We start from the raw sequence: 24,540 nt of genomic DNA, 5'->3' as shown, positions 1-24,540 counted from the left end.
AAGCCTGGTAATTGTAAGCTGTCACCACACAACTGATAAGTGGCACCCATAAGCAGGCAGCAGTGGGGCTTTTGACAGTGACCAGCTGGCCTTTGAGAGAACCCTCTATAGATGCATGCATGGAGGGGGGGGGACTGTCTGCCTGGTTGTATTATAAGTGTATCAAAATGTGTTATGTATGCTTTCACTTACGGATTTTTCATAATTCTTCGTTGCCCGACTTTTCCCAAAGATTTGCCCAAATCTGGGTGGGGGGGCAACTGGGGGGGCAAAGGTTGTGACTGGGGGGGCATTTGCCCCCCATGCCCCCCCTTGGTGCCGCCACTGGTTAGAAAGGACCTCTATGGATGGGATACCAGACAGGTTAATTGAAGAAGAAGCAGCAGTGACTTCCAATAGTAAACAAACACCACTGCATTTGCTTATTCCTACTTTTATTACTATATCTTGTTGTGTCATTGATTTAAATTTTTACCCCGCCCCCCGAAGGGGAGGTAAGGGGCATTGTTTTTGGTTCAGTTTTTTTGTTTAACACACTAGCAACAAAACTATTGGTTGAATTCATACTGAACTGGGTTTATAGATTGCCAGTGACCCAGAATATGTGTGATTACATTTTGGGAAAAGTAGGTCAAAGTTAAAATTTTTTATGAGTTTCTGAAAAAAAATTTCTCCCATTTACAAATAATGGGCAAAATTTCACGTCTATAAAAACTGATTTTTTTTTTTTCAATTTACTTCAAACTTGGCACACATATAGAGGCAATAGATATGCTGACATCAGCACATGCATAGACATGATGATATCAGCTGGATCGATGCCAAAATAAGCTACAATATGTGCGAGGGGCGGGGTTTGTTGTGCCTGGTTTCCCACCAGCTGCCATAAAGACATTGATATATGACTGGTGGAACAGTCATCCACAGTGAGGATAATTTCTACCCAAACTTTGGAAGAAATGTTTACATGCACACAGATCAAATCAATAATTGGCAAAACCCATCCAACCAGGAGGAAATTTTGATCTGAAGGAGGGTGATTGAGTCAGAATCTTCAGTTTGGTACATACATGGTACATACAGTGGATGGAGATACTTGTTTTTACTTTCGGTTATTGATATCTTTGCTGAAAAAGTCACTCTTTCCAACTTTTTTTTTTTGCCAACATCTGGTCGAAGGGGTATTGTAATCGTTTTGTCGTCTGTTTGTCTGTCCATTCAACAACATAATCGCATTATCTGAAGAATCCATTGAGATATCTGCACCAAATTTATACTGTGGATGCATCTTGGCATGGAGCAGAAGCCTATTGAAAATAGGCAGCCTAGGCCTATAGGCCAGTAACTTTCAACAGAATCTTACAGTATATTTGGCCGGGGGGTATTAAAAATCTGCAGCACGTTATGTTCTCGGTTTTGATATAATTACCTTTGAATTTGCTCTGAGTTTTCATGAACATCTCCATGATCTGTGAATTAAATATAAAAAAGTACATGATTTACACTGAAAAATGCAAATTACAAAGGATGATATTTTAATAAATGGTGTTAAATCACTTGCGACAGGTTAAATAGAGAGAAAAATTCCTTTGGAAACAGCCACAGAAGTAGCACTGGGTCTTTATGGGTTAATCATGAGTGCAAATCCACATCCGGTGGAAAAGACCTCATCCTAAAATTATTAACTCCTTCCAAATAGATGTATTCAAGTTGGATATTGTAATATATATGGCAGAACAAAACAGAATGTCATTTTTTTCCAGTACTGTGCAGCCCAGCTCCAGATCCATTTCTGATTGTACTATTCCCTGAGGCAGTGAAATAAAGATAAAACACTGCCATGTGTGGATGAGGTGTGGGCACCTCCAGCTGATTCTGATGCAGCTCTTTACTGTGAGTCTGCAGCCGTAAATACATCTGGCTAAGAAGTGCGGCCTCATCGGCACAGTGTTTAATGAGCGCTTTTATATTCTGGGCATGACGCCACTGCTGCAGCTGTTTAACAATGTGCACCTGTCCCGTCTGCAGCTCTGTGATCAATACAACCCACCCATGGATCTGCATGTGGAGATAAGCTCCTCCCACTCCTCTGTGTCTTCATCAGTCCCGTGTTTGACCGTCCAAATAGAGCAGCATCAGCTCCCACCAGTGTGACAGCTACTTTTATTGACCTCTGCTGAGATAAGACTAGGAAATGTACCAACACTGATCTGATTATCAGCTCCAATCCCTGTCATCTCTGTAAATATAGAGGCTCTGCACATGACGTCACTGCTGTTGCACCCAGAAACACAACAGCATTCAGCTCGAAAAACACCAGAACCACATCTAAAACAGGCCAAGACTCATTACAGTAAAGTACTTGAAGTGTCATTGACTTGGGTTGAAAATGAACAAACTGTCATAGTGTAGGTGATGTGTTCTGTGCTATTCATTCATCTTCATGTGGAAAAACTGTCAAGGCTTTAATATATACGTTTTTAGGCTTTACTTCATGTATTTCCCCAGTATTGAAAACCTACGCATTCTAATGGAGGTTGTCCCTTTTTGGGATGATTCAAATTACTGTAACTCCTGAACCGTTTGCACTATTGACAAAATCTAAACGTCATCTGAAAACTACGATTGGGTTCTATTGTTATATAACACATTAGGGTAGAGAGGGAGGAGTGGATGTGAGCAGAGTAAGAGAGAGATGGAAGATTTTTATTACTGTTAGTGGTTTTAGCAGTGAATTTTTATTAATAATTGCATATAATACTGACTGCACTGTTTTGGACCGTTTTGCCATGTTTTTGTCAGGTTTTGCTGTTTGGTTTTTTTTTTTGCTTTTTCCCTATTTTTGGAAAGTTTTTATTAGTTATTTAGTATTTTTGTCATACAGAACATAATAACAATTGGCAACAGATAATAATAATGAGTCAGTTACGAAATAGTAATCAAGTTACCTAATTTAATTTTTAGAGCAGCAGTTTATATCGCATTTCACAGGACTATGAGACAAAACCACATGTTAATTATATTTAAAGAAACTAATCCATTTGCCCCATCTTATTATGTAAATTTCAGCTTACAGCCTCAGCATATATTTTTCATGGTTTTTAACTGTATTTTTCTCAGTTGTGTAGTTCAGGTATAATTCTATTTTAGCTGTTAATAAATAAATAAATAAATAAATAAATAAATAAATAAATAAATAAATAAATATATAAATAGAATACAATACAGTAGAATAGAATAGATCTTTATTGTCACTGTTAGAGGAACAGTGAGTGAATATATGTAAATATATAGGCAGAGAGCTAGCCAGGGTAGAATGAGATGCAGTGTCAGTAAATCATGGATGCTTTTCTCAGTGAAATGAGGGGCTCTGTCTACAACTAGAAAGACAGTGAACAGAGACTATCTCACAGGCTAAAAAATGACCTGAAGTAGCAAAAGCTAAAGGAGACAGAATACTCTAGACAATCAAAAATGTAAAATATCTGAAAGCTTATTTCAACTATCAGTTGAAATCTCACAATATGGTCTGTTTTAAGCATTTATCACATATAATAATCATAATTAATGGCCAGATATTGAAAGTTAACTTCTTCCCAAAAAAGGATTGCAAAAACAACATATAGACATCTAGGTGGCCTGTTATAATGATAGTCTTAAAGGGGTTATACCAGATAGTCTAAAGACTCACTGCAGTGACTTGTATTCATTCTTGGCCTGTCATGCCATTCCCGTGTTCTTTCTCCCACCTTTCCTGTCATTTTCAATCATCTCTAATAAGGGAGATGCTACACACCACATACTGATGGATGTCCAGGGCATCACATTTGTGGACAATGTCATGGGTAGGTTTGGCTCAGTTTAGGCATAAAAGCTTCATGGGTAAGCTTAGGGAAAGAAAGTAGAGGTAGTGACAATAAGAGAAAAAGAGAAAATGCAAAAATGAGTAGCGTGAACACCACTAACTTTGTTGTTCCATCTCAGCCACTCCCCACTGAGGTTTTTCCAGCATGTAAGGACTTAAATTGACTTCTACTGGGAATCTTGAGGTATCTAGGGTGACTCTGGATGTTGAAAACAGATGCCAAGGATTCATAACAAAGTGGCAGAATGTGAAGTTGTGTTGTGAAGTGATGTAAAGTCCATATAAATGATGAAGTATCCAGTTCCTGGCCACGAGTCCATTGACCACAGGTTCATTGATAAATTAAGTTTTAATTGTTGGGTCTCTAATGCTCACTTTAAAATTTTATAGTGGAAAATGTTCAGAAACCAACAAAATAGAAAAAAAATTCTGCGAAACTTTCCTATTGCAGCGATACAATGCAGCCTTGTTTATTTTCTCCAAAGTAGTTTATGGAAACGCATTATTGGCATTTTTGCAGATTTTCAGAAATTGGTTTCAGATTCTCTAGATGCTTTTATGGAAATGCAGCTCTTGTCCATTTTGTGGCATCCATTTTAATTGTTTTACACTGGATTTCTCTGTTGTCCTGTAAAATACATCTGTGTTGTAGTATGTTTGTCCAGTCCAGTTGGAAAATTAAATTACAGGATAAGTTCTATTGCTTCTAATTAATATATCATCTAAAAATAAAAACCAATAACTTGGAACAGTGTTTTATATTAAAAAGTGCTCTGCTCGACTGAATCGAAGTCTGTGTTTATTAATTAGTATTTAGTTACAGGACAGTGTGTATTGGCATTAGTTACATAAAACAAGATGCATGCACCAGATTTAGCAGAGTAGCTAATTACCTTACATTACATTATTAAATGCTGATACTGGCACAAGGAAGAAATGATTAAATTTTGGTGGTGATTGGGGGGGGGGTGTCTGTCTTGGTGGAGGTCTGCGTTCTTCGAGTGCTTTTCTTGTTTCCATCTGTTGTCCTGTTGTTCTGAAATAATATGCAGAGTTTAGCAAAGTCTAAATTAAAAACTGAAAATATAGAACTCAGCCCAGCGCTGGTGGTACATTTTCTGCTTTCTGCTTGTGTTTATACCCCTTGACCATCAGCCACAGGGGCATTAACGCAATCCCTCTTTATCAAATTGGCAACTGTTGGTTGTTGACCTTGACTTTTATTTTGAAAGTCAAATCAGTGATGCGTCAAATTTAGCTTTTGCCATTTGTGTCAACATGATTACTCTTCATCAAATCGTCTGATCTTCATGTTTGGCATTTAAGTGCGACTTATGAAGCTCTTGGATTAGTTATTTGGCTGTCGACCTTGACCTTAATTTTCAAGGTCAAACCTGGGTTGACGAGTCAAATTTGGACCGCAATGTTGACCTACATTACAAGCATCACTATTGGTCTGATTAATCTTACCAACAATAATTTACTAACTTTTGTCATCTTTAAACATGACAAAAAGTTTCCCAACTTCAAGTTACACAACAATAGCATAAAATTCCAATGCTGTGTCCAATAAACTTTTCAATCCTTAAATCTTTTTTGTAAATCCTCATATCTGTTTCTGCACGCCAATGACTATAATACAAGAAATGATTTTATGTAGTATTACACCTGAAAGATTTACATGTAAGAATAGAACTCTGTCCCTTTTGGAGGATTTAGAAAAAGCAGAAGGGGATGAACAGCCTAAAAGGTTGAAACTGTTGTTGGCGATAGGGTTTTCCATCCAACTAATTTTCAAGGGTGGGTCAGTCAGTTTACAGATACGCTCAGGGTGCGATTTGTCAAAAAAGCAGAGGGAGGGATGTTTTTTTGTTGTTGTTGTGGGGCAGTGGGGGTGCTGTCCATAACTAACGTAACTAATGCTGGCGTGAAAACGAAAGTGAAACTTCACATACTTTCAACGTCCATGTCCTGGGTTCTATTCCTCTATTACACAGCGGATCTTACACAAAATTTTCATAACTTCTAACCTGTATTCACGGAACCCCCTCCACTGCTCTACGGGCTCCATGAATTTGTCACATTTACCTCCCCCTTTACAGTGCCCCAGTGCATGAGGATGTTTGTGAATTCTGAGACTGACAGTTCGATTCAGGTGAATGTTAGTGACAGTCATTTAGGATATAGGTGTAAGAAAAGTGTCACAACCTGCCTGTTATTTCAATTTTTTGCCCCCCCCCCCCCAGGATGAAATTCATAGAGCAGAAGGAGGGATGTAAAAACCATAGGGTGGGTTGTTCCCCCCAATCCCCCCCTACAAATCGCACCCTGGATACGCCTTAGTTTAAGTAAAAGTTCATATTTAAATCATCAGAATCCACTCTGTATTGAATTAAGATAGGTAGAATATGTTGTTTTAATGAGCAATCAGAGCATACGGTATATTTAGTTTATAGTTATGTTTAGGTATTTCATTCATAAAAAGAGAAAAAGGAAAAGAAAGACACAGAGAAAGAAAATCTGCTTTTACATTTATGCACAACACCACACATTATGAATGAAAAGGAGCTGAAAGAAGAACAATCTTGTATTTTCTGCAAGTATTTGAATATATTTAACTCAGCGCTGATTTATAAACACATCGCCTTTAATCTCCCTAAATGTACAGCCATTTAACTAATCTGTAGATGTATTTGGAGCATCGTGAGTACAGTTAGAGCAAAAAGAGGTAACAAGCCAAAAAAACCAAAATCTACATCCATAAATATCCTCAGTATGACACAGTTGGCTGGAGTCCATTGGCTTCGGTCAATGTCAGATCAACAGCAGTTTGTGTATTCGGTTGCTGAGGCTGTGCTGGTCGAACTGTGATCCATCTTAAGTATCTGGTGACCCATCGCAGATAAACAGAACAATATCTGGAGCCCAAATCACAGCCGCATCTTCGATCCATCAGGACATATCTGATGTAAACTGTAGGTCCAGACCCGTCATCAGAGCATCTCCAGTGGACGAAGGCCAAACATCCACCGCCAATAAATCTCAGACTGTCGCTCTTATCCCAGTCATCTGATCTCCGTACATTTGTTTAGAACCCAGACTTTAAACTAACTGAACCAAACTGTTGCTCTTACAGACACGCTGAATCATGCAGGAGTAGAACGCTGTATTAGAGTAAATGAATAAGGCCAGAGCTGTTTCACTGAGATAAAATATTGGCTGAACTTTGCTCCAAGTCCCAGAGAATGTTATTGGTTTCATTCACGTTATGAATTTACTTTTTGGCAACAACAAAGTGTTGGCTGTTGTCATAGTCTGTAAACATCCCGAATATTTAACTAACAAATTCAGGGTGCATTTTGGATGGAATCCCATTTAAACCCATGGTTCCAATAAGTAAATCCTCAGGGGGTTTTTTGTATCTGCACTAGGGCTGCAACTATTGAGTATTTTAATAGTCGGCTAGTCATCAACTACTGAAACGATTAGTTAACAAAAACCCCCAATGGCTTTTATTTTATTATATTGCAGCAATAATACACATTTTCTTTCCTTTAACAAGAATATTTGGTGCACAATAATAAGAATGCACAAAAAAGTTCATTAAACAAATATTCTAATCAATATTAAACAAATATTGCCGTAGCAATAAAATACTTTTTTCCCCCTTAAGCAAAACAGCAACTTTGTTAGACAACAGTTACAGTGTCTAACAAAGTTTGTTAAACAACTAAATACTCAACAGTTGCAATTGGCAATAAAATAAACTTTTTCCGTTAACCCTTAAAGACCCACACATCCCCCTTTAACGTAAACCATCTACTGATCTGAACTGTTTAATACCTGTTGATCCACTAATCCCATCAATCCATGTAAATAATTGGTGTAAAATACAGTTTGTCATCTTTTCATGGTCATCAGATATGACCCATTTGGATGTTCAGAGGCTCTGTAGTGAACGTAGAAACACCGTCATCTTCTACAACATTCATTCACCAGTAAAACCCATGGAGTTGGATCAGTGACAGTGGATGGAGACACTGGGTTTATGTTCAGTTAATGAGAGACTGGACTGAAAAACAGCCTTTTTCTTCAGTTTCCTCTTTTTTTTGATATAGTAACCCTCAACTTTACTCTGAGGTTTTATGAACATCTACATAATCAATGAATTAAATGTTGGAAAATAAAAGGTTTTCACTGAAAAAACACAAAATACAGAAGATAATATTACAATAAATGGTGATAAACCACTTAAGGACGGTTAAATATAGAGAAAAATTCATTTAGGAACGGCCACAAATGTCCCACTGGGTCCTTATGGGTTAAACAGAAGTACATAATGTCACTATTATTGCAAAATTAGTTGTCGACTATTTGTTAATTAATCAACTAGTTGTTACAACCAGGTTGTTTAAACAGTTTAGTTAAAGAGCCCATTTATATGACCGTAGAAATCCAATAACTATGAATAAAAATGGATTTCAGAAACGCAATAATCAAGAAACCCTGGCTTACATGTTTTAGTCCATTATCAGTACATATGATTCTCAAATTTCCTGTTATTTTCTTCTACTTACGTGACTAACTTCTGTTTTCTACATTTTTTTTTTTTTTTGTCCAAACATGGGCACTGCAGTCAACTACTTGATTAAATACAATTTAATGATAGTAAAAATGAGACAACATATACAGTGGATCTCAGAAGGCTAATTACTTTCTTTTGATCTCATGTCAGTGGTCAGTCAAGTTATTTTATGTGACTGAAACGTCATAACATTGCTAAAAGTCCCTGAGTGTAATAAAAAATAAACCAGGTAAAATACACAATTTCTGTTTGAAACAGGCCAAATTGATTTTCATTAGCAATGATCATGAAAACTCCCATGATGCTGCACTTCTTCCTGCCAATCTTTTGCAATATTTAATGTTTCCAGCTGTTGAAATGTTGAACAATGTTGTTTTATTCTTAAACCTGAACACAGATCAGACTCAACCTAACAGAGATGTAATACTTTTTAACATTATCTGTGGTATTTTGGGTCCTTTTTCTGCTGTCAGTGCTCATCCAGTCCTGCTCCTGGTTTTGTGGGTGATGTTAGAGCTGTTGTAGTTGATGTTCTTGGTTTTTTTTATCTACTTTGTCATATTGGTTGCAGCTCATTATTGGTATTCTTCCTCTCCTTCCTTCTTTTATCGCTGTGTAACAGAGAATTTAATTTCTCTAGACAAGAGCTGACGCCAGCTATTCAGGTGATGAAATGTAAAAATAAGACGTGTCAAAAGGGTCAAATCACTGATTCTTTGCAAGAATATACAACAAGCCCTATTTGATAGTGCTGTCATCACTGTACATGTCCAGTTACTCTTTATTAAAGATTAAGTATGAAAATGAACAAAAACAATCAAATATATTTAAAGAACAAAGAGGAATGAATGTATAAGAAGCCAAAACTTAATGATTAGATTTAAAAACATACATTCATGTCATATAAATTCAAATTTTAAGCATATTTTTAACTCTTTAAAGGGGTCATTGGGTTTAACTGTGAGGAAACCCATCAATAGTAGACTCCTATGGTTTTGTGATTTCCTGTCTTATGGATGTCTCTGAACTACTCCTGTCTCACATCCCCTGGACTTTCAGATCCTCATCACCTCCATCAGCCTTTTCATGAACATCTAGTAATTTTCAGACCCGTACAGTGGTTGGATTTAGACTCAGAACGATAGTACAGTTATTACTTTGTCAGATGTAAAGCTTTAAAGGAAGTGTTGAGACCTATTTGAAGCATCCAGACCTGTTTTTGTTTACTGGTGGTGGTACTTTTGTACATTATGATTTGCCCTCTTGGTAAACATCCATTTATGTAAAATCATAAATACATGTAATAAATGTTAAAGACAACATTAACTAAGACCAGTCTGTAGAAGCGATTAAACGTTCCCTAAGGCAGACCCATCCTCAGAGAGGAGCTTTTAATTACAAGTGTCTGATAATATCAAATGTAATTATTGATTAGACGAGAGCTTTTTCTGTCTATTTTCCATGAGAATTGAAATTTCATAGAATAAAGCCTTTTCCTTTTTGTAGTTAAATTCATTTTTTAATACACAAAGCTTTGAACAGTGTTTGATTAATGACTTTATGATACATTCAGTTTTACTGTAGGAATAATTTACTTGGTTGTAGCCAGAGGTGAACAGTAACATGTCCCATTTACATTCATTTATGAACTTTTTCATAAAATTCTACTTCTCATATATTTATGAAGGAGCTACTGTCAGTGTCTGGGCTGATTGTGTTTGCAATAGTAATGTTCAATAACAATAATAATAGTAATGACTGCATTATTCCTGAACATGATAGTGAGAGATTTTTAACCTCCTAAGACCCAGGAAATGTCAGCAAAGTACAAGCTTTTTTTGTTTTTATTAAATAAGTGCCTATATTGAAAATATAATGATTCAACAGTTTTTTCAGATGCAGTTTTTACATTTTTTCATGGGATGTCCTTTGTGGTGGACAGTTTTCTTATTTTTTTGCATAAAGTTGTGAAAGTCTTGTGCACAAATGCAGACAGAAAACCCATAGGTGGGTCTTAGGAGGTTAATGCATTCATTCATGACTTTATTTTTGCTATTTATGTAGTATTTGTATTACAAGGTATATACAGTTGCAGAAAAAAATTGTTAGACCACCCTTGTTTTCTTCAATTTCTTGTTCATTTTAATGCCTGGTACAACTAAAGGTACATTTGTTTAAACAAATACAGGGTGGGGAAGCAAAATTTACAATGAACATTTAGTTGTATTTTTCTCAGCAGGCACTACGGCAGTTGTTTTGAAACCAAACATATATTGATGTCATAATCATACCTAACACTATTATCCATACCTTTTCAGAAACTTCTGCCCATATGAGTAATCAGGAAAGCAAACGTCAAAGAGTGTGTGATTTGCTGAATGCACTCGTCACACCAAAGGAGATTTCAAAAATAGTTGGAGTGTCCATAAAGACTGTTTATAATGGAAAGAAGAGCATGACTATGAGCAAAACTATTACGAGAAAGTCTGGAAGTGGAGGAAGCAACAAAAAATGTACCAAAGCTTTTATTAAAGCTCTCAAATCCAAAATCCTAAAGGATCCAACCAAATCCATGAGAAAAATGGCAATTGAACTTGAGGTAGACAACAAGACCGTTAGAAATGCAGTAAAATATGATTTGAAGATTTAAATTCTCATGACTTTCAATAAACTAATTGGTCATACACTGTCTTTCAATCCCTGCCTCAAAATATTGTAAATTTTGCTTCCCCACCCTGTATAATGAGAACAACAAAAATAGCTTATAGTAGTTTAATTTCAGAGCTGATATCTAGCCACTTTCCATGGTTTTCTTGATAATAACCAAAATCACATCAGTTCTTACATCAATATCTATGGCATTGTACTGACAAAAACAGTGCTTTTAGACATTCCATGTTTTCTTTTCTGTCTGTTTTAGTCACATGATACACACAGGAGTTAGTATTTGATTACATGACCATTGTTTTTGATGACTTTTGATGGTCTAATATTTTTTTCCATGACTGTATAGCTGGTTTGCATTTTGTTTCCTTAGACAACAGCTGTTAAGTATGTAGATTATTTGTTTGAAAGAAGTAATAGTTTTTGGTAATTTATTATGAGTTTTTCCTCTTTTTTTTCAGAGGCCTTAGTAGTACATGGAGACTGAAATCCTTCTGTGAGATAATCTGAAGTTTTTCAATCAAAATCATGTAATTTTTCATCATGTTGGAGTATTTTGTATTCGCACTGACAGAGAAAAGTTCTTTTAGTTGATCTTTATTGATTTGACATTGATGTGGCTCCACCTTAACCCTCATTAATCTCACAGAAGTAATTACAGATTGTCAGACACTTGAATTTATACTTGAGTCATCATTATCACAAAAGAACCTCTTTAACAAAGATTTAGTGTCGTGTTACAATAAAAAATGAATAAAAACTGTTTACTGTCCCCCAGATCTTTCCTACTCTTTTGTTATTCCACATTTTACAAGACAAGGTCATTAAGTACATTTATATCCATACTAAAATTCCACTATTATTTCAGATAGGACAATATTCTGTCATACACTGATGGCAAAATGTTTCTTTCTTCTTTTTTTCTTTTTTTAGAAAATTGAAAAAAGGAGATGTTTTGTTGCAGAATGCTATTTGATAACACCACCTAATAAATAATACACTGTTTTTGGACAACATCACTATTTACAAATGGCAAGAGAACAAGTTTAGTTTTCTCAGAAAAGTGTATTCTTTGAATACAAGGTTTTGTTCTTTGGCTGTTGCCATTTGGATATTCAGCCTTTTTTTATGTTGTTATTCCACTTTTATGAGCAGTCTTTGGACATATATAAAGGAAAACAGAAAACAAATCTTATTAGCATTGTGAATGAGAAACACATCTAAACATTATGACAGAGGAGATCCACAGGTTTATGGATCTGAGGAATGTAGAGAATCTAACCTTTTCTAGGGGTGATGAGGCTGCAGACAGTGGAGCATCTGGAACACTTTAAAAACCTTTTTCTTAATCATAATGTGTTCGGCTCCATGTGAACAGGGACATCAGTGGAATATTCATTCTCATTAGTCAAATAATTATCTTGCCTTTTTAATATTAAAGCCAAAAACAGAACATGTCTTTTATGTAAATGTGGTTAATGTGCATGGTTTTGCTGAATTGTCTGATTTTCCAAATGCATAAATTGAAGGCCACCGTCTTTGTCTTAATCTCAGTTGAAACATCATGTAGTAATGGCATAGTTTTCGGTCTCAAAAGGCCTAAATGCCTCATTTTGTTTCACGTCTGGCCTTGCTCCCTTCGGCCATTTCTTAACCTGTCTGTTGATTTACGGCTCTATTCTTTACGCTGTGGTTTTTTGTATTATGGCCATGTGATAAACGACACCCTCACACCGCTGTATGAAAAATTGTAAGAGTGAGCTTGTTTCTAGCGGCGATCCCCCGGTGAGGTGCACCCAAAGTGAAACCCCCGGCAGACACCAAACCACCAGTGATTTATCTGTGTAACCCCCCCCTTTCCACCGATGGAGGCTCATCAAACAGATTCGCTCGGCGGTATTACTCCTGTCACCGACCCCCTGCCCTCATGACGCCGCCAACATATTTAAGACGTGTACATCTCTACATCGACTGTACATGACAAGTGATTGGAGGAAAACATGTCCAGGTGAAATCCCAATAAATCTGACATGATCTTTGCTGCTGTCTGGGAGACATTCCATAAATTTTCACATGCTGCAAAAAGGAATCAATCGATGGGTATTGAGGCTTTAGCTGTGCATTAAAGGATTTAAATATTCAGGAGTGAAGTGGAGCTGAACTGAGCTGCTGGATTTTCTGACTCTATAGAATCGGAGGGGCCACGATCAGCAGGTTTTAAATGCCACAGCAGATGGAAAGCCATGTAGTTATGCTTTATTACAGTTCTGTCTTTGAAAACCCATCTAGAGCTGGAGCAAAGCTGCCTCACCAGCATGTGTAATATAACCTTCAGTGTGTTATTCAGCGGGAAAATATCTGCTGTTTCATGCGAGAACAATGACAAAGACGAAATACAGCACAGCTCAGACCAGGGTTATTACACTTAATGAGAAGTTGAATTAATGGCGGTTAATCTGCACCAATAGGACGTTTTACCAACTATTATACACTATCGGCTGAATTTGGCTCCATTAGAGACTGATGGGTAATATTAAGTTTATCAAGCAGAAATACTCATTTCCGAGAAAATATTTGCAACACACCAACCTTTCTGCAGGTAGATCATTACATTAAGTTTGGGGTTTAGTGAGAGATTTATGCTTTGATTGATTTATTCCTTTGGGTATTTATTACTTTGACTTAGATTTTCAGTTTAGCAGTTATCTAGTTTGGAATCAAGAATAGCTCCTCCTCCGACAGATAACTAATACTGACTAATCTGCAGTCATTAAGATATTGACCTAATGATCTCTAATGAAAAGAAAGACTAAAAGTGAAAGTAGCAGAATGAATGAATGAGTCTAATATGAAAGGTTGGCATACATTCTGGTACCTAAATACACTTATTTTGTCCCATTAAACTAATTATTTGAATATTTAATGGCACATTCATAAAACAAAGTTGGATTTGTCGAATATGTTCCTCTGGTAGAAATGGACAGGAATGTAATCTATAGACAAGTAAGGTGGCGTAGTGGTTAGAGCTTTCACAGCAGCAAGACTCTGGGTTCGACTCTCAGAAGCTTTGCTGTGTTGAGTTTACCTGTTCTCTCCTTATACTTAAAGCCAGGTATATATTGGTCAATTCTCCTTTCATTGCCCCTGACTACAGTATTGGTGAAGCTCAGGAATAGCTCCTAATTTATACTAATATTAATGCTAGGTATTGTATATGTGTTAAGGGTAAAATGCAGAGACTGAATTCCTTTACAGAATAATAAAGTGAGTTAACCTTCATCTTAATTCATGCATGAATTAGGGGAAAGATGTGAATTGTGAAATTTGTTAAAAGTGGGCGTTGAAGACAAAGGTTGGGAAATGGTGTTGTATAAGAATGACTTGATTTTTTAATATGAAATGTCTTTAAACCTATCATTTTCACCTTCTTTCTTCACAACACTTCAGCTAGAAGTTCAGTTAGATGCATCCGAGGTTCATCATAATTCCTTTATTCAGTTCCCTCATTTGCTAGAAGTTGTGGGCAAAAATGTGTTCCAAAAAAAATATCCTCAGGTCATCCTTGAGTCTAATTGAATGTTTGTACCAAATTTTGCGAGATTCTGTCAACTGATATCAAGTTCTAAGCAACAGATGCTCACTTGTGGAGATTAACCATGGATGCATCAAAATGAAGTCATACCTAAAGTAAGCTGTGTCAAATCCCAAAACTAAAAATAAACCTAAAATGAAAATCCAACTGAAAAACTAATTACAAATCACCTGATGTAAGAACAATAAAAAAGGATAAATACTGTAGTTTGATAATGCAGTGAATCAGTCAGCTCTGTTCAGATAAGATCATCACATGCCAAATGGGATTTTTTTGTCCCAAGGACACAGGTCCATGTGCAGGTCCATCATTGGACAGCTGTTTGATATATATCACTGTGCATTGTTTTATCACATTTATTGTCAGCGTGGTGCTCCATCTTCGCTTTGTCAGCAGTCATGTAGCAAAATTGAACAGATTGTACGTGAGTGTTCGGAGGGTATAATCTTTGCGAGGCTGTAGATTACAGTTGCGTTGTGAATGTAATCCATTTTGCCGGGGATTGGGTGGATGTTTACCTGAGGCTGTGATATTAATATTCCTACTCCGACCTGTGATCTGACCTGGCTGTAAACCCACGGTGGCAGGTGACAGTCGGAGGGGGGAGGAAGATGCTCTGCCGGTCTTTGGCGGTCATATGTATGTGGAGTAGGGATCAGTGTAAGACCCTGGTTAAGCTGAACCCGTGGCCACCCGTGTAGAACCAGACCCCCCCTCCGCCCCCTCCACCCCCGCCACCAGTCCAGCTGTCACCATCCTGCTCTCACAGTTGACTCGGAGGCTGCCCACACATGCATCTGACCCCTGACATGCACACACACATGTACACATGCTCTAATCCACGTATGAGCATACCACTTTGCTTTTTAATCTGCCGTGTCTTTATGTGTATGAGCCTGTGCTTTAAATTGCACTGTGCTGACCGTGTTGTCTCCTCCTAATGTGTTTAGAGCAGGGATGATATACTAAACTAAGACCTGTTTAAAGGACCAGTTCACTCGAGTCACACAACGATAAAAACAAACAAACAATAGTGGTTTTGAGCCGAACAGATCTGCTTTTATGCCTGAGGTTTAGAATTGCCAGCGTTTTTCTCACATACTGAGCTGTGAGGTCGCTGAGTCTGTTAGTTTTCATACCACCTACAGCTCTGAACGAAACTAAAACAAGAGAAATAAAGCACGACGTTTTGGTTAACTATCTTTAGTATCTGACTTCCAGGTTCAGGTTGCTTTATTTATACCTGTAGTTAAATTTGTTTTGGAGTCAGATGATGATGATGACATCCTTTCTCAAAACACAATCACACGTTACATGAGTCTAAGACATGAGTCGACTATAGGCATGATCTAATAAAAGTGCTCCAGGTTCCACCAATCAGGACATGAAGCATGGGTCAGTAATAGAATGATTGTTGTAAAAGATAAAAAATAAACCTCTGAACAAAAACCAAGGTTAAAAGAAGTTTGAAGAAGTTAAGAACCCAATAATTACCTTCATTATAAATAAAATAACTGTCAGTAACTTTATTGAAGGTCTTGAACCGTCTCTCTAAACAGTAGATGGTGAGCTAACAGGACAAAACTTTCAAACTTGCTTCATAACATTAGTCTACATATTGTTTGAATTTTTAGCCCTCTGTCCTGCTTTTACGGACCAGTTTCATACAAGCACCCAATTATGTGGTCACAAATTGGACCCACTGGTTGTGTATAGGAAGTGGATAGAGCCACGATGATGGTACCCATTGGCCATGGCCATGTCAACTGGAGGTCGAAGTGACCATATTTGGACAAAAGGCAGGAACATTTGAAGTGATGGTTGAGCTAATATTAAACACTACCTTACTGACCAAGATATTAAGCCGATTCCAGTTGAGCTGTCAAGAAAAAAATGTTTGCTCTCAAATGTCTTCAGTTATTTAGACATTTGCATTGGCTCATTTGGGAACTTAGGTCCTTGCCCATTAAACAGCCACAACAAGACGGATGAAAAAAACACTTTAAAAAAAATCAACTGTGCCTCTGTAAAACGACATTTACTCTCTGTGCATACTTGATCAGGCATTTGGTTTCAATCTTCTGCTGACGCTTGGGTTGGAGAAATATTCACATTTTTGCCCGTTTTGTCACAACTCTACAGTCTGTTTTATTATTTTAGCATCAAGCCCCAATGTCTTTGGCTCAATAACAAGTGTCCACATCAGTCACTGCAATGACTTCTCAAAGACAATTACAGACAATCAATGTGGTTTTATAATCAGGTCTTTGTCCAACAAGTTTCAGATAAATGAAGTAATTTACAGTGTACAAGTTTATTAGGCTGTTGATTTCTGTGGATCCACATAATTAAAAACTCTTTAAAGTAAGTTTTTCACTTTTTTAATCACCTCACTCTAATATGCTCTTGTTCGGCCCCCAGTTGCAAGAGTTTTTAACCTGCTGCCCTGTGAGTCGTACTGTTCAGTGCTGCCTGAAACATCAAAAACCAAACAAAGTGATCTAAAGCTGCCTTAAAACCTCTGCAGAGGAGCAGATTTAGGTGATAAATCTCTTTGAATGACCTATTTTACTCTACAGGGTTGATTCATTCAATTTTAAACTCTGAAATATTTATATAAAACCACTTCTGAGATGACAAAAAAAAAGAATCAAAGAGAGTGAATTCAGGTATTGGTGCTGTGGAATAAAAGGAGGTTGTTTTATATTACTGGCTGCTCTGCCAGATACTGTAAATGGAGTGACAGACAGGCCCAGTCAATCTAATTGCAGCTAAAACATGTAAAACTGCTCCATGGAAAGCAATCAGAGCATGTCGTAAACAACTCTAGCTTTTATAGTTTCCTCTGGAGATGATCTATTGATTTTTTTTTTTTTTCCCTCTTCCCCCCCCCCCCCCCCCCCCCCCGCAAAAAACAGTCTCCTGGAAAGTGAAAACAATTCTTCATCTTTTATGTTGAGATGCTAATGCAAGTTGTAGAAAGCATCCTAGTAAAAAAAAAAAAAAAAAGTTTTCCATGTCAGTTTTATTTGTGAGGTGACAGTGCAGAGTGATGATGAGATGTGAGAGGGAGGAGGCATGTGATAAAGAAAGCCAGAATAAACCTGAAGTACGTCATGATCACAAGCTGCGAGCCTCGTCATGTTGCTCTGTGTCACATGTCGTTTGACTGTAAAGATGAAGCCAAGTATCCGGCCTGATTCCGTTTACATTCACACAAAGTCAAACTACTCGCTCTTTTCCGACAACCCAGACCCGTCTCAAACGCTCTTCTAAGGTTATCGTTGTCATCATCCTTCATGGAGACGCTCCCCAGCGTGTCACCGCTCAGGGCTAATTGTGAAAAATTAAACGCCACACATGCAGCTGTGAATAGAAAGCAATTAGGCTAATCAATTTCCCGTATTACAAATTGCATATGCACCCACCCGTGCGCACACGCATGCACAAACACTCAGGTTGGTGTCAGTATCCACAAGAGGCGAAAGAATGACAAGGAAAGAGAGGAGATGCCTGCCCCCCTCAGCCTACGGCGTGTCAGTTTTCCTTCTCAACAGGGACAGGACGTTAGACGAGGTGCAAGCGGCGCTGCGCTATGAATATAAATGGACCTGGAGTCTCTGTTGAGCCCGTGAGCATAGCCATAAACTTGGGGAAGGAGAGCAACGGCGTCTGCCACTTCTTCTAGTTTAAGATCTCATCAGATATCCTGGTCCTGTGCTTGCAGTATCACAGTAAGGATCATGTAAGAGCGCTCTGTCAGGTCTCTATAAATTGGCGGGAAAAGGATCACGTGCTGATGATGCAGCATCGCCTCATTCTGGGGAAATTTACTACTCCTCTCTCATGACCTTGGGTAGATGGCTCTGATATCCTGCCACCTCTCCCCGTCCCTCCCCTGCAATAAACGTTAAACTGCCCTGGAAGCTGGCTGTCAATCAGCACAGTTGCATTATTTAACACAAATGTGCACAAATGCTTGTTTGTTTTTAGTTCTGATAGGCCAGCCTTTACTTAAAATGGACCATATTTTGGTGGTTTATAACATGCAAATGGTTAGAGATATCTATATAGTTACTATTGAGCACTGATAGGAAGTCATATATAGACTGTCATTTGGGTCCATAACCTTTGACCTTGAGTGACCTTGAATTGTCAAACTCAAGGTTGCAATGTCTAGATTTCAACAATCTTCTCCGAAACTACTGGTCGGAGTCATTTCAAATTCTCTATGTAGCTTGGGACAGTGTCTACAAACGTTCACAGTTTTCAGAAATTCAGATTTATGATTCATTTTGAAGTATTAAAAATGTACTTTTTCTTATAATGGGCCATATTTTGATGGCTTATGAATTGGAAATGGTTACAGATATCAATACAGTTACTATTGAGCACCGATAGGTAGTCATATATAGACTTTCTTTTATTTTGTTGAGTTATCCTTAAGTGAACATACCACCCATCTCCTGCATCAAGACCACCGGACTCTAACATAGTGGCAGAACCTGACAACTAGAACCGCAAATTCAACTTATTGATTCTTGCTAGAACATGCAGAGGAGATACAGGGCCATTGGACCTATTTTTTTTATCTCTATATCCAATTGTGATGTCCCTGCATCTGTCAACATCCCATCAGCCTCCTCTCTGTCTGCGGAGACGGTTCGTATCTTTAACATTTGATTAAGTAGATTGGCTCGTAGTGTTTGTGGAAGACTCGGTCAGCTGAGGAAGCAGCCACTAAACCTTGAGATGCAAACCCAAAGGTCGTCTGATTCTGCCTGCAGGCTGCAAACACAAGTTACAGACTGACAAGCAAACAGGCAGGTCATGATAAAGAACAGCTTCCTCGTCCTAAAAATGAAAGACTTTTGGTGATGTTGATGTGGCAAGTTCAAGGTCCAGTGTAAAAGATGTAGGAGGATGTAACTGTAGTGTAATTTCACACAGAAAAGAACTGTGTTTTAATTAGAAGGAGCCTTTTATATTTGCAGGAGTGTCATGTTGTATCACAGAGGCTAAAAACAGATTTCTTTTGCAGTTGTCTGTATTATAGCATGTAGAATTCAGTGTTAAAGTGTGTTACTGTCACCCACTCAATAAAAAACACCCACACAAAACAGACAAAACCTGGCACTGGCTAAAATGAGGAGCGTTTGCATTTGAGGATCAGGAAGGTATTAAACTGGTTGAAAACTGTAAATTCACCACTAGATGTCGCTAAATACGACACACTCAACCATTAAATCACTGACTACTTGAACAAACTAATATTTAACACTGTAAGAAGAAGCAGAAAGCATTTTGATACTGTATCAGAAAAAAATGTGAGATTTCAGACCAAAAACAATAAAATAGTTTGACTTCAGCTTCAACTAATGATCCTTTTTTATGATAATGTATGATAATCATCAGCTCAAGCTCATTTTAGAAAAACATCTGACTTTTTAGGCTCTAGTCTGACTGACATGAGTATTGGCAGCCATTACAGTTGCACAATGGCAGGATTATCATTCATCCTTCTATCTACACGTGACTGTTTTCAAAGTTTACATATATGGAAGAACAATCAAGCTGCATCTACAGTACACTCTGATTCAGATAGACTTGTATGTGGTGTTTTATATTGGATTTAGACATTTGCTCCTCATATTCACATGTTGGACTAAAACACCTTCTCTCCCAACTCTATTTTCAAAGAGGTATGATCAAACCAAACAGACCAGAGCACTTTTAGCTCTGTTCCAGAATGTTAGCGGATGGTGCCAGACTTTTCTCGTGTACTGGCAGAGTGCTAACGAAGTGTGAAGATGTGGTCTGGATATGCGAGACTGAAACACCACTGAAAACCACTCCAAAAATTAGCATCAATTACACAACTTCACAGAGGAGTCAAAGGCTATCAAACCCCGAATTCACAATGCAACAAATGTGCAGCTAATCAGCAGCTGAGGCTCCAGAGGTGGGAGGGGAATCCAAGCAAAATATGACGATATAACAAAACCATGTATTGTGGTTTTGATCATAAATCAAACATTGAAAGTGAAGGAAAAATAATGATCCCATCCTGCATGTACCTGTCATGTGGATTGAAGGTTTACCCGCTTTATTACCCCTGTATGGAAATTCGGTGTCTGCATTTTACCTATAATACACACACAGCACCTAGCATTAGCAAATTAGCTATTAGCATCAGCACATTGATGTCCTAGTGCGACTCGTCACAGCTGGGACTGAGGACGTTTGTGTAATCAGGGACACGGTTTGATAGACTCTGTTTGAAGGTTGTGTAACTGGCTTGTCAATGAGCGACTGCACAAGTAAACACACAGATGAGGAAGCAGATTAAAAACAAGCACAAAAAAAAAAAAAGAATACGTGTAATTAGCAGCAGTTGTGTTATGGATCCAGCCATCTCTCCATCATGGCTGCTGTGGACGGATTCTGTGTGTGAGATTGCATCATTTTGTGTGATGGGCTGAGGACCTGTGCACCTGTTCCCACTGTCACATGTCACCTGAGCCGCACACACATAAACACACACGTGCACATACATATGCATGCTCACATGACGCCCACTTACATTCCGGTATATCCAATTACTGAAACTAGGATATGGTTGGCATAACATAATGAAGAGCCATTTTTCACCTGCCTAACTGGTGCTGCACTGCTCACATATCTCAAACCCCCACCTCCAATTCATTCACAGATGGGAGAAGTAGCAAAAAAAAAGCTGATTTTAACAACACAAAGTCAAAGTTAAACCTCAATGATGCTTAGTTTTAACTTGATTTCAACTGATTTGTGACGTTCAATGACACTGAATCTAAACTATTTATGGTACTTTGCAAAAATGAGTCTTTGACCTCTATGGTTTTATATGTCAGTCTCTAAGATGCCTTCATTTTGGTGAGATGAAGTACAAAAAAAAAAACATCCGCCAGCTGAATTTACTAATTAATTTAGCTCTAAATTAGTTCCACTACTTAATTCAGTATAGATCAACTGTGCTCTCCTATCCTCTGGGTGGTGAACCATAGCTTTAAGTGAAACGATGTGTTTATCCAATAATTTTGGGTGAGCTGACCCTTTATAACAAAGATTGAATGATGTCCAAAGAGGTGAGAAGGAGGCGGATAAGCCTCACATCTGGCCGGCAGGATGTGGTTCGTCTCGCTGCATCACTGTCGCCTCTGATTTGAACCAATCAAACGTCCAAGCCTCCACCTTCTCGTGACTCCTCTAATTTCACTTTCAATCCTCTGTTCCATAACTTTCCTGAAAACATGAATGAATTCTGTTTGACAAGGTTTTTCTTTTACTTTTTTTTTTTTTTTTTCTTTTTTTGGTTCATGACAGAATAATCTGCGAGATCAAGGGATGTCACTCAGTTATACAGCCTGCTCTCAACAATCTGATCATTTGTTCTAGGTGACTTCCTCGCTGCTTCTTGACACTTTATAATGAGGAAACGGTCCTGATAAGCAGCTGCCTCTACAGGTTATTACACTGCACCTCATGTAGGCTTTGATTTAGGTGATCTGGTGGAGTATTGTATGAAATATAGCTTTGTCCTTGCTCTGCACCGCTGCTCTTGTTTGGCTTTGTATCACTATTTACTGCCTTGCCTTTGAAATATGTCATAAGGTTAATTTATGAGGTTTCATCTTTTGACAGAGAAGTCATTTGTGTGCATCAAGGCATGTTCTAGCATCCTCATATATAAGCTGTCCAATTTACCATTTCACAAAAACAAAAAAAAGAAGAGCACCAATAGGAAAAAAAAAAAAAGACTGCTCTGTATTCATGAAGCCGAAGTACCAGAACAGACATTCAGTAATTATAGGAACCCCTCATTCTCTTGCATCCACAAAGTCACTCTTCAGTGGCAGTTCAATTTCCCCTGCAGCAGTAGCATCAGCGGTGCTATCCCGGGTCCGGCAGGCAGGTATCAAAGCCCCTCTCAGCTGCTTTAACTGTTTACAATGACGCATCGATCCGCTCTGCTTAATCCCCCCGGCAGCTCGCAGAGTTAAAGCAACAGTTACAGCCGCCACACACACCTACGACAAGCACCGACGCCAAACACAGCGTGGCGTCTGATCCCCCAACAGGGATCCTGACGAGCCAGGCTTTTGATCTGATCCTCTGCACTCTGATAATTCCTCTACAGACAGTTGTAAAGAAAAAGAGACAGAAACTACAACTATACACTGTCTAGAAGCAGTTTTGAAAGTGAAAAAGAAGATTTTTAGTGCAGGTAAATGATGGGGTAAGTGGAGTGATGACACATTTAAGTGGAAGATGAAGGTGATCTGTTACCTGTGTTGGCAATCCACATCCCGTATCTGTGGCTTCAGCTGTCCTGTTCCCGTTTTTCCTTTTTTTTTTTTCCTCCTCTCTCTGTCTCCTGTCTCTTCCTCCTTTCTCTCCCCTTTGGCCCTCTTCTTCTCTTCCTCTCCCTCCTTCGTCCTCTCCCCCTCCTTCCTCTTCCTCTCCCTGCACTTGTTTGAGTCTATTTCAGTAGCAGCAACAGAGGAGCCCGCTGCGACGGTGGCATGCTTTCCAGCACTTTGGCAGAAGGTCACATTATCACTCGCTGGTTTGAAAAAAAAAAAAAAGAAAAGGGTGGAGGGAAGAAGAAGAAGAGGAGAGGAAGGATGGATGGAGTGATGGAGGGAGATCAGAGTGAGCAGGTGCCGGAAGAGGAGGAAAAAAGGGGAAACGATTAACAAACAGTCCCAGTTGCACTTCAGCTAAATGTTCCAGGTTAGAATTAAAGTTGAGGCTTTTCAGGTAAGATGTCCCAGAATGCTTTGAGGAGAAGCATATTTGTGTATAGCCTTTTTTTATGAGCAGATGCTCACCTCTGGGAAAAACATAATTCCTCTCTTGGCCGGAGATTGAAACTTCAGGAAAGCTCCGAAAGCTGCCAGAAACTTACACCATCTTATATATCAACAGAAAACAAATCCGCCCTTCACTGTCACTCCCCGGTTTAGACGGACGTACACGTACTCCATCTTTGGCTGAGACACCTGTCCACAACGTGAGTCCATCTATCACGGATTCTGCAGGGTGACCCGTGTCTTCTTATCCCAGCCTCCCCTCGTCTCCCTCCTCCGGTGTGAGCAGCGCTCCATCAAAACTCAACTTGAAGAAATGATCCTGTTGCTCTGGAAGAGGCTGCCAGCGGTCGGCGACAGATGGTCAGAGCAGGAGGACAGATGTGAGGAGCGAAGTGTCCCTGAAAACACCAGTTACTGCCCCCACTGCCCTCAGGAACGCACCTCGTTTTGTCGCTCTTCTTTTCAGTTACCCGTACTTGTTGTCCTGTTGGTCTTCTTTTCCCCGTCCTACCTGAGCCCCTCCTTCCCCCATCAGCAGAGCTTCACTCTGGCTTCACTGGCCGGCTGTAATCCTGACTCCTACACTCCGTGTCACAGGAAGGGCTTGTGAGCTCTAATCATTATGTAGTAAGGATTTATCCTCTCGTTCTCCCTCCCTCCTCTCGGACTCCCTCCCTCCCTCCTTCCCGTTTATTTCCCTCCCTCTGCTGTTGTAGCACCGGCCGCTTCACAACTCTCGACATACCACAGCATCTCTGTCTCCCATCACAGGATGATGGGTCATTCTTTTCTCTCTTGTCTGACACCTATTCATTTATCAACCCTTTTATTTCATTTTTCGGTTGCTCCTGTTGCGCTCTGCGTCTTCTCCATCCTGCTGCAGCTCACATCAACAGGTTTGTCCTTGAAATGTTCTCTGGGACGGACAGAGTCAATGCTCGGCTTTTTCCTCCTGTCTTTGCCCTGGGGTTTCCTTTGGCTG

At 38.8% G+C, this 24,540-nt stretch overlaps 1 protein-coding gene across 1 annotated transcript in view; it reads right to left on the bottom strand.

The window, feature by feature from the left end:
- The window catches only part of LOC115424637 (glutamate receptor ionotropic, NMDA 2C-like), a 132,508-nt gene extending 108,363 nt beyond the window's left edge, over positions 1-24,145 (bottom strand). Inside the window, 1 exon segment of the mRNA XM_030142008.1 lies at positions 23,032-24,145. The gene's annotated coding sequence lies outside the window, so the exon portion shown is untranslated.
- Positions 24,146-24,540: the final 395 nt, after the last annotated feature.

Source organism: Sphaeramia orbicularis, chromosome 8 (genome assembly GCF_902148855.1).
Source record: "Sphaeramia orbicularis chromosome 8, fSphaOr1.1, whole genome shotgun sequence".
Lineage (NCBI taxonomy): Eukaryota > Metazoa > Chordata > Actinopteri > Kurtiformes > Apogonidae > Sphaeramia > Sphaeramia orbicularis.
Note: the sequence above shows the minus strand (reverse complement) of the source record. Positions and strands in the feature narration are given on the sequence as shown.